Source organism: Adiantum capillus-veneris, chromosome 4, assembly GCF_014529385.1.
Source record: "Adiantum capillus-veneris isolate H3 chromosome 4, ASM1452938v2, whole genome shotgun sequence".
NCBI lineage: Eukaryota > Viridiplantae > Streptophyta > Polypodiopsida > Polypodiales > Pteridaceae > Adiantum > Adiantum capillus-veneris.
In genome coordinates this window covers 131,504,851-131,515,729 of record NC_140934.1, presented here as the reverse complement: position 1 = coordinate 131,515,729, position 10,879 = coordinate 131,504,851, and the positions used below count along the sequence as shown (strand labels likewise).

General features: G+C 42.2%; 1 non-coding gene and 1 pseudogene across 1 annotated transcript; one reads left to right on the top strand and one right to left on the bottom strand.

The window, feature by feature from the left end:
• Nucleotides 1-3,065: 3,065 nt before the first annotated feature.
• On the top strand, nucleotides 3,066-4,474 carry LOC147459991 (ruBisCO large subunit-binding protein subunit alpha pseudogene; annotated as a pseudogene).
• A 5,078-nt stretch (nucleotides 4,475-9,552) lies between these two features.
• Nucleotides 9,553-9,623, bottom strand: TRNAG-GCC (transfer RNA glycine (anticodon GCC)). The gene has a single exon. It is a non-coding gene; the product is annotated as a tRNA-Gly (tRNA).
• Between the last annotated feature and the right edge of the window lie 1,256 nt (nucleotides 9,624-10,879).

Genomic DNA, 10,879 nt, shown 5'->3' with positions numbered 1-10,879 from the left:
CATGCCCTAGCCGGGTTGCTGATCCTAGGATTGATAATTTTGTTGTTCTTGGGTTGATTAAGCTATGCTACGATTGCCCCCAACAATGGCTCCATTGTTTGGTGTAGAGCATGGTATGAGCTACATGGAATACCAAAGACATCATTTTAGTGCTACAAGAAAAAGTTCAAAAATGGTGTACACCACTATGTTGAGATGAGGACTTCAACATGCTAGTTTAGCACGAGCATTGCTAAATGAGTTTGTGGATAACAACTCAAAGAAGATACCACACAGAAGTAGAACACTACTAGATGGCTCAAGGGAGACTCAATTAGTGATTCCATCAACGTACAAACAAGTGGATATTTTAAGTGAAATAAACATGACACTCATCCAAATGGGCTATGAGAAGAAGCTATCCCAGTCTTCTTTTGGTTGAATTTGGAACAAAGAGTACCCACATGTCAGTTTAACAAAGACAAGTGAGTTCTCTAAGTGCAATATTTGTAGCTCAATCAAAGCAAGGCTAGAAGCTAAACCCTCTCTTGAGGAGAGAGCTCTTCTCTTGAGGAGAGAGCTCTTCTCTTGAGGGAGAGAGAAGTTCACATGGCACAAAAAAGAAGTTGCAGGAGCCTATATTATGCACGACGCACATATTCTGAAACTCAACCACAAAAATATGTATGCATAATCCATGATAAGATGCATCAAATGAAGACTGCCATTCCAAGATTACGCATTGTTCCTAAGGATGTGGATTTAGGATACAATTTACAAGTGGCATTGATAGATATGATCACTCATGGACATGGAGAAGGTCATTATGGCCACTTTGTCTTGAATGGTTTGTGGCCAACTGATCCACATCTTAAAATTGGCTCAATTGCTAATTACTTACATAACCTAGAGAGGAAAGATGAGCACCCTCTTGGTGATCTAGTAACAAATGGACTTTGAGGAGAAGTGTTTCACTACTAAATTCTTTGAACTCAAGGGAAGCTTTGGACTACCACAACTTGAGTGATGAAAAAGATCCCATTGTGCAATCATCTGCAATTGTAGAGGAGGAATTGGGATCAACATTTTGCAAGTTGCCAGAGAACTTGTTGCTACAATTGGATAAATGCGCAGAGGAAAACAAGAATCGATATTTATTTGGCTATTTGTCAATGCTTGTTGCAAGGGGGGTTTTCAAAACCATCTAGCTAGGATTTTTAATGGTTGGGCATACACATGAGGACATAGATGCTATGTTCAGTAGGTTTTCAGAGAAGTTGAGAGTTACACAAACCTATACTTTGCCACATTTGATGGATACATTACGAAACAGCTCATCTTCATCCCTAGCTCCATTTTTGCACACAAAGATTCCCGATTTCAAGCAATATTGTGATGCTTGTTGTCCATTCCAACCCACTTCAATCTAGGTTCTTTATGCAGGATGAGACACCAATGATGCAATATAAGGCACATGTAGGTGTTTCAAGTTGGAGTGGAAGTATTCGCCTTTGGAAAACAGACACAGAAGGAAAGCCAATGCTACTGCATGGAGATCCACCTTGTGTACCAATGGCGGAATGTCAAGGCGCATGAAGAGGTGATTTCAAGGTTGAAGGACTATATAAAGTTCTGAAAGAATTTAGGAAATGGCTCAAGTGTACCGCGGTATTATAGACCCATGATAGATTATTGGAACAAGGTAATTGAAGAGATTGGAAAACCAAACATATCAGAGGGAGTCTTGTATGAAATGTTTTGGCCAAGAACCCAAGAATTTGTTAACCTACAAAGCACTACAAGGAGTTTACAACAAGGAGCATAACAATTCCTAGGCCTTGAGGAGCTAAATGACCATTTTTGTGGGCCTCAACGAGATAGACCAAGGGAAAGTTTGACCCTATGTGTTATGTGCATCAAGGTGACTTTGTTATGCTAGTTTCAAATGAAATAGAAATCTATCCAGTTTGGCTTGCAATGGCTCTATCTGACATTGATAATGAGCCTACACCACCAAACTACAAAAAAATGTTGATCCAATATATGAGCACCTTGTGCAAGAAAGAGTGGGATGACAGATGATCAAGATTACAACAATTGTTGGAAGGGTTTTTGGGTTGTCAACTATAAAGATCCCCAAGTGTGGGAAAATAGATGCAATTGTTTGGTCTTGGAGACTCAACAAAGAAGGACCATTTTCTAAAATTAAGATTCCAGAAAGGCATGCTCAAAAAGCCAAAGAAGGCCTCATGGGTACACATCAACCACACTTGGATCAAAGTGTAGATGTGGTATCAAACGTGGAGTAAATTTATTTGGAGCTTCTATTGTGACTATACAAGTCAATTTTATAAAAAAGATCTTTATTTGTATCTTCATTTGTTTTATGTAATTTGGCATATCTATAAGAGTTCACGTGTAGTGCATCCTCTTGACTTCATTACTTCGTTAGCAAAGTGGCAATTTTTCGCTCCTTGGCCTCTCAGCAGCCCACGTGGCTGCACCTCATCTCACTGTAAAGCTCTAAAAAAAACACCGCCGACACGCTCTAAAGCTCTAAAAAAAACAACCGACGCGCTGTGAAGTTCTAAAAAAATAGCGGCTTTTGCAATCGTTCTCTCTCTCTCTCTCTCTCCTGCGTTGACAGAAATTCCGTCTCTCTACGACGTTAAAATACTCTCCTTCTTCTTCTTCTTCTCTCAAAGAGCGGCTTTTGTAGTCGTTCTCTCTCTCTCTCTCTCTCTCTCTCTCTCTCTCTTGCGTTGATAGAAATTCCGTCTCTCTACGACGTTAAAATACTCTCCTTCTTCTTCTTCTTCTTCTTCTTCTTCTCTCTCCCTCTCCCTCTCTCAATTGACAGAGCCGTGGCGACTATTTCTTCCGGTAGTGATGTTGCCATAGGTACCATGATTGCTGATGCCATCGACAACGTTGGTCCAGATGGTGTGTTGTGAATTGAATCATCATCGTCCTTTGAGACGACAATCACAGTCGAAGAAGGAATGGAGATCGATAAGGGGTATATCTCCCCTCAATTCGTGACTAACCAGGAAAACCTCAGAATGGAGATCGACATTTTCCTCGGAATGGAGATCGACAGGGGGTATATCTCCCCTCAATTCGTTTCTAACCAGGAAAAGATCATTGTGGAATTTGATAATGCAAGAATCCTTGTCACTGATCAGAAATTAGCCACCATCAAAGACATTCTATCAGTTCTAGAGAAAGTTTCACAGCTGAATACTCCTTTGGTGATTGTTGTTGAGGATGTATCAGGAGAAGCTTTAGCAACTCTACTGGTGAATAAGATGAGAGGAATCGTGAAAGTGGCTGCTCTCAAAGCACCAGGATTTGGTGAGAGACGGAAAGCCTTACTGTAGGACATTGCCATCGTCACTGGTGCTGAGTTCATAGCCAGTGATCTTGGCTTGAAGCCTGAAAGTGTTACTGTTGAGCAGCTGGGGATTGCCCGAAGGGTGACAATGACCAACAACTCAACGACCATTATTGCTGATACAGCCACCAAGGATGAAATCCAAGCTCGCATTGCTCAAATCAAGAAACAACTTGCAGAAACCGACTCTGTATATGACCAAGAAAAGTTGTCGGAGAGAGTATCAAAGCTCTCTGGTGGGGTTGCTGTCATTAAGGTGGGAGCAGCCACAGAGGCTGAGTTGGAAGATAAGAAACTCAGAATTGAAGATGCAAAGAATGCTACTTTTGTTGCAATTGAAGAGGACATATATTGTTCCGGGTGGATGGGCAGCCTTTGTTCACCTTTCTGCCTTGGTCCCTGGTATCAAGGACACAACTGTAGATCCTGAAGAGAAGCTCGGTGCTGATATTGTACAAAAGGCTCTACCAGCTCCCGCTGCTTTGATTGCAGATAACGCAGGGACTGAAGGTGCTATTGTTATTGAGAAGCTTCTTTACAATGCTATGACTGACAAGTATGAGAACTTATTGGAGGCTGGTGTCATTGATCCTGCAAAGATGACCAGATGTGCATTGCAAAAATCTGGCTTCTTGTCCTCCCATGTGGCACATGACCGTTCCTTTGCTCATCTTTTTTATCGACGTCTCGCTTTCATGCAGTAATTTTAGAGCAACGGCACATAGCGTAGCGAAGCGCTCTCTCCAGACGCAATCACCCACGCATGCATCTTTTTTTATCGATGCCTTGCTTTTCACGCAGTGATTTCAGAGCATCGTGGACTCTTGGAATGCACTGATTGCAGCAGGGCAGAAAACTCTACTCCAACTGCAATCACCTGTGCAGCATGGTGAAGGCATGTGGCTCTACACATGCATCTTGAAGGCATTTGGTTCTACGCAAGGTGCTGATATGGGCACGAAAATTCACAATTATATTGTTATTCAAAGGCTGTTGAAAAAAGAAGCCGTGCTTGGCTTTATCTTCGTCGATATGTGTGCCACTCAACAGATACAAAGTGAGGGTCTCTCTCTAGATGCAATCACCTATGCACGATGCTGAAGGCATGTCGCTCTACGCATGCATCTTGAAGGCGCTGGAAGGGCACAGAAATTCACAATTATATTGCTAATCAGAGGCTGTTGAAAATAGAAGTCATGCTTGGCACTGTCTTGGTCAATATGTATGTCAAATGTGGTGCGCTTGAGAAAGCACAAAAAGTGCTTGCGAAGCTTCCTATCCAGAATGTCGCCTCTTGGACTACATTTTTTGTAGGATGTACTCAACGAGAGAAGGGCTAGAAAGCTCTGGGCTATTTTCAGTAGATGCGAAGCGAGGGCCTCTCTCCGGGTGCAATCACCTACACATGCCTCTTGAAGGCATGTACATGCCTCTACTCAAGATGCTGATGTTGGCAAAAAACTTGACAATCAGTCGAAGACTCTTGAAAAAAGATGTTGTGCTTATTACTGCCTTGGTCAATATGTATGTCAAATGTGATGCGCTTGAGAAAGCACTAAGTGCTTGAGGAGCTCCCTGTCCGGAATGCCACCACTTCGAATGAACGCAATGATTCCAGAATGTGCACAACGAGAGCATGGCGAGCGTCCATGTGACTGTCCTCTTTTTTAACGTTTATCAGCTATGTGGGCAATCTCTTTGTCGATATGTATGACAAATGTGGTGCGCTTGAGAGAGCACAAAAATTGCTTCAGGACCTTCCTATATGGAATGTCAGCATTGATTGCGGGATGTCGCAATAAGAGCAGGGCTAGAAAGCTCTTGGCTGTCTTCATTGGATGCAAAGTGAGGGCCTCTCTCAAGATGCAATCACATAAGCATGCATCTTTACTGCATGTGGTTATACGCAAGATGCTGATATGGGCTTAAAAATTAACTCTGAAATTGTTAGTCAGGGGCTGTTGAAAAAGATTTCCGTTCTTGGCAATGCCTTGGTCGATATGTATGCCAAATGTGCTACGGGAAAGCTGTAGGTTGTTTTCAGCGGCGCAAAGCAAGTATATCTCTCCAAATTCATTCAAGGCATGTGGCTTTGCGCAAGTGCTCGAGGATCTTCGTGTCCTGAGTGTCGACTCTTAGAATGTGCTGATTGCATGATTTGCTCCACAAGGGTAGGGCCAGCAAGCTCTATTTTTTTTTCAACAGATGCAAAGCGAGGGCCTCTCTCCAGATGCAATCCTGTACACATGCATGAAGGCATGTAGCTCCACGCAAGAGGATAATATGGGCAGAAAAAGTGCTTGAGGAGTTTCGTTTCCGGAATGTCACCTCTTGAAATGGATTGATTATCGGTTGTGCAAAACAGATTGCAAGAAGAATCTCTATCCAGACGCAATCAACTACGCCTACACAGAAATCTAGAAGGCATGCGGGTCAGCAGATGCCATGACATACACAGCCATAGATATTAGAATTCACGATATGATCGCTAGTCAACGTTTGTTGGGAGTACGATTTCATGCTTGGTGGTGGTTTGATCGATATGTATACAAAATGTGGTGTTCTCACAATAGCACAAAATCTTCTTGAAGGGTATCCTCCCAGGGATGTTGTCTCTTGCAGCGGGTTAAGTGCAGGAGATACCCAACATCATTGATACAAGCAAGTCCATTGGCGACAGACATTCAATCGCACGGTGAGTAAACATTATTATTTTCTAATTTTTGACACTCAGAATGCAGTTATTGAACACACTGAAAATTGCACGCTGCCGTGGGAATGGCACGTTCCCTCGTATTATAAAAATTGGGGAGGACTGTGCAAACTCCCCCATGCAACGAGACTTGCATGTTTCCTTTTTTTCAAACATAAAAATGAAACAACAAACAATTAATAACATTGTATGATCATGAACATTGAGCTTGAAAAAACTCTTAACACTCCTTGCGGTTTTTGGCGAGGTATCCCTCTGAAGCACTACAATCGGTAACCAATTTATGCAGAGCTACATGACTAAACCACGACGATCGGTATCCCAAACAATCTCAGGTAAAAAAACCTAACACTCTTTCATGAAATCTCTCTCTCTCTCTCTCTCTCTCTCTCTCTCTCTCTCCCCCTCTTACTCTCTCAATTTCCAATATTTTGTTCAATCTCAATTCGATGGAACATAGCTAACGAAGCAATCTAGTTTGTTTTATGTATTTGGAATATCTATAAGAGTTCATGTGTAGTGCATCCTGGTGACTTTTGGTATTTGTCAACACCACAATCCATTGCGATTTTCACTCTAATTACCAACAATAAATCAACATGTTTTCCTCGTATTTCCCCCTTTAAGTGGATAACTCCCAAATTACAAGAATGTGGTCAATTTGGAAATTCCCATAATGTGATATTTTTATGAAAATACCTAATATGGTCATGAAAGAATTGGTGTGCTTAGTAAAATATTTTGCATTGATGCTGTGGAGGCCCATAAAGCCTATGGTAATAGGGACTACACAGCTCCCTATTCCCAAAGTATGCACCCCATATATGGGACCTTATAATAAAGCCAGGGGCCATCTCTATAAGTGTTATTAGGTGGAGATATGGTGTTAAGTTCTAGTCTTTCTCTTGGAGTGCAGGATTGTGGTTAGAGTCCAATCGCTTCACATAGTGCATCCATATACAGATGGATGTGTGCATTTTTACACTCCTTGAATTGTTTCAGAGCTAACAGATTTCGACTTAAAGTGCTAACAGCAGGTACATGATGGTACTTACTGCACAAGACACTGCAAACCTGTGAGCTAATTGCCAAGCTCACCAGTGCGGTATCGAGGCATACATGCACTAATCTCCCACATACAGAGAATACCGCACAAGCCCTAAGTGCAACCTGCAATTAGGACCTAGACCGCATCAAATGATGCGCATAAAATTGATGGGAAAAATTTGCCAGAGTTTCGGTAGTATTTCGGCTATCTGACCATAACAACCATACATGCCATAAGTATGCTCAAAACCATGAGCAAACCATGCGCAAAATCTGCACTCAAGCATACATCATATCTTCCCACCTGAGAGCAAGCCTACCGCCAATACCACTCTCACACTCGAGAGAAACCATGTGCAGAATCCTCAACGCACAACAAACAATCATGGAATGTTGTTGCAAAAATTTTAGAGTTCAAAATTAGTCCAAATGGACATCACCAAAGCGTTTGGAGTGTGCCAAAACCCCAAGCTACACCCTGACCTTGCATAAATCGCATTCCGTGTGCAATTTGAATTAAGTTTGATTATATATATGATCAAATGTTGGCTACTCAGATCGGAAGGATTGAATAGCTATACAAGAAAATATTTTCAGGTATAGGAATGTAGGTTCAGATATCGTGCATGCATAATTGGGCACATCATAACATCAATCAGAGTGTGTAGTTAGGATCCCGTTCAGTTTAGTGTAATCACTCCACACAAGGATTTTCAGGAGAACAACACTAGTTTTAGGACTTTGCATGTGGAGAGTAAATGTACCCATGAATTGACACAATCTTTGTTGATTGTTAGTTTGATTGCAATCATACAATTTTACAATGTGCAACCTTTGCTGCATGTAGATAGCTCAACCTAACGTAGACCTTTTTGGGGGAAAGAATTGGTGTGCTTAGTAAAATATTTTTCATTGATGTTGTGGAGGCTCATAAAGCCTATAATAATAGGGACTACACAACTCCCTATTCCCAAAGTATGCACCCAGTATATGGGACCTTATAATAGAGGAAGGGGCCATCTCTATAAGTGTCGTTGGGTGGAGATATGGCGTGAAGTTCTAGTCTTTCTCTTGGAGTGCAGGATTGTGGTTAGAGGCCAATCGCTTTACATAGTGCATCCACATGCAGATGGATGTGTGCATTTTTACACTCCTTGAATTGTTTCAGAGCTAACAGATTTCGATTGCTATATACCTATCCCTTTTGAGAAATTTACCTTTCCCACGCCATAGGTTAGTTTCACCTTCATGTTGAAGGGGGGAATTGTTGGCATAGGCATTCTCCATGTAGTCTAGGCTAGCATGCACCTCTACTGACATAGGCAGTGTTTTGATGAGCTCCTTCCTTGGATTTATGTAAGGTCTCATTTACCACTCATTGTGTGCATCTCCATATCACACTTCAAATGCTCACTACATCGTTCTCTTGTATGAACATTATGATGATTATGTAGTCAGTTTGTTTCTATATTGTGTCTTCAACAATATCTCTACCTAACTACCAAGGAGAATGAGAAAATTTCCTTATTCTTAGGAGCATCAAAAGTGGTAACAATTTATCACAACACGAAAAAAAAAAAGATGGAAAAGAGGAACCTAGTGCTATGCTAGGCTTCAGTAGTATTGCTTTCAAACCGTGTGTATGGAACACTATGATAGCGAAAAGAAAAAAATTTGTGTTGAGGTTGATGAACGACCAAAAAAAAAAGGGTCCGAATTGTCCCCCTTGAGTGTGTCTTGCTTTGATTTCTGATAGAGGGGAGAACCATCCTCAAAGATAGTTCAGCCATATGGGGAAGTCAAATGGTAGGTAGATTCACTTCCCATCTTCTTCGTTTCTCTGAAGAAGAAGCTGAGTGAGTGTACACATTTTATACGGCCTCTTTGTCATCGTTTGCATCCAATCCCCTTACTGGCTTTTGACCATCTTGACATTGCTTACGAAACCATTTCTAGCTCTGTGACACCTTGATTTATAGAGCCTCTTTGTCATTCCAATCCCTTTAGCGGCTTTTGAGCATCTTGACATTGCTTACGAAACCATTTCTAGCTCTGTGACACCTTGATTTATAGAGCCTCTTTGTCATTCCAATCCCTTTAGCGGCTTTTGAGCATCTTGACATTGCTTACGAAACCATTTCTAGCTCTGTGACACCTTGATTTATAGAGCCTCTTTGTCATTCCAATCCCTTTAGCGGCTTTTGAGCATCTGAACATTGTTTATGAAACCATTTTCTAGCTCTGCATCACGACGAAGATTTTTGTCTAGGCTTGTTTAAAATCAATGGCAACAAATGACTTTTCACAATTAACGATGAGCGGGCCTTGCAAGAAATCCTCCACCAACAAACAACAAGTGGCACCCGGCATAGCGAGCTCTGATCAGTGCTGCTAACGGGGGGGTAAGAGGCAAAACGTATGCACTGGCCGGGAATCGAACCCGGGTCTGTACCGTGGCAGGGTACTATTCTACCACTAGACCACCAGTGCTTGCATGCCAATGCGAGGGCTAAAAGTGAGGAGGGCGCTGTAGCCGCCACAAGCTTTCTACAGGCTGCTCACTTCCATTCGATGCCTGCAAGCTCTTGGTGCCTTAGTCTTCTGCTCTCTTTCGTTCGATGCCTGCCAGCTCTTGGTGCCTTAGTCCTCTGCTCTCTTTTGCAACGCAGGCACATGTATTACAATTGTGTCTTCCCTTACCTTCGGAAATGAGCAAAAGACGAGAGCTTCCTAATTAATCCTCCGTGTTCTATCCGGCAATCATAATCAAAACGAAGCGGGAGAGGAAACTGAAGCTTTAGGCCCCTCGCGGGGAAAAGTTTCCCACGATCACTCCAAGGACCAATGAGACATTTACCGCGCACGCTTTTGACACTCCTAAAACAAAACAAAATATGCATCACTTCTTCGCGCATTGTCCCACAATTTATACTCTCCGCCGTCGCTTGCATTCCGACATCCACTCCGCAAGAAGAACCCAAATAGAGAAAGACAATACGGGAACCAAAAAGCATAGCTTTCATGTTACTCCAACTTAGTTGGCATAACACTCGTGCTCTGCTCCACAGGAGGGAGAACGATGGCATCTAGTGTTTGTCATGGGAGAGGAATGTTGTACAACATGTGAGTACCAACAGAGACAATGAGTCATGGGTGCAGAATTGAGGGATCCTCTGCAAACATACTGCTCATGCTCCATCTCTCACGAATAGACCTTGCGTTGATATTGTAATGCATGTCAGTGTGAGGAGAGGAAAAGTGTTATGGATGTAAGATGACTAGATCTATGTGGATTAGTCGATTAAGCCAAATTGATTCTTTGCATGCCTCTGATGCTGCAACATATTCAGCCTCTGTAGTAGACTGAGTAACACAATCTTGTAATCTGGAACGCCATGATACTGCTCCACCAGCCAATGTAAATACATACCCTGACGTAGACCTTCGGTTGTCTAAGTCACCTGCATAATCTAAGTCTGTAAAACCCTTTACACTTAGCTCCTGACTCCCATAGCATATACACATACTCTTTGTAGCTTTCAGGTATCTCAATATTCCTTTCACTGCCTCCCAATGTTTCTTGCCTGGGTTTGACATGTATCGACTTACTACTCCCACTGCAAATGCAATGTCTGGGTGAGTAGCAATCATTGCATACGTCAAACTACCCACTACAGACGCATATGGAATCTTATCCATTTCAGCCTGTTCTTCCTCAGACACAGGACAATCTTGTTTGCTAAGTT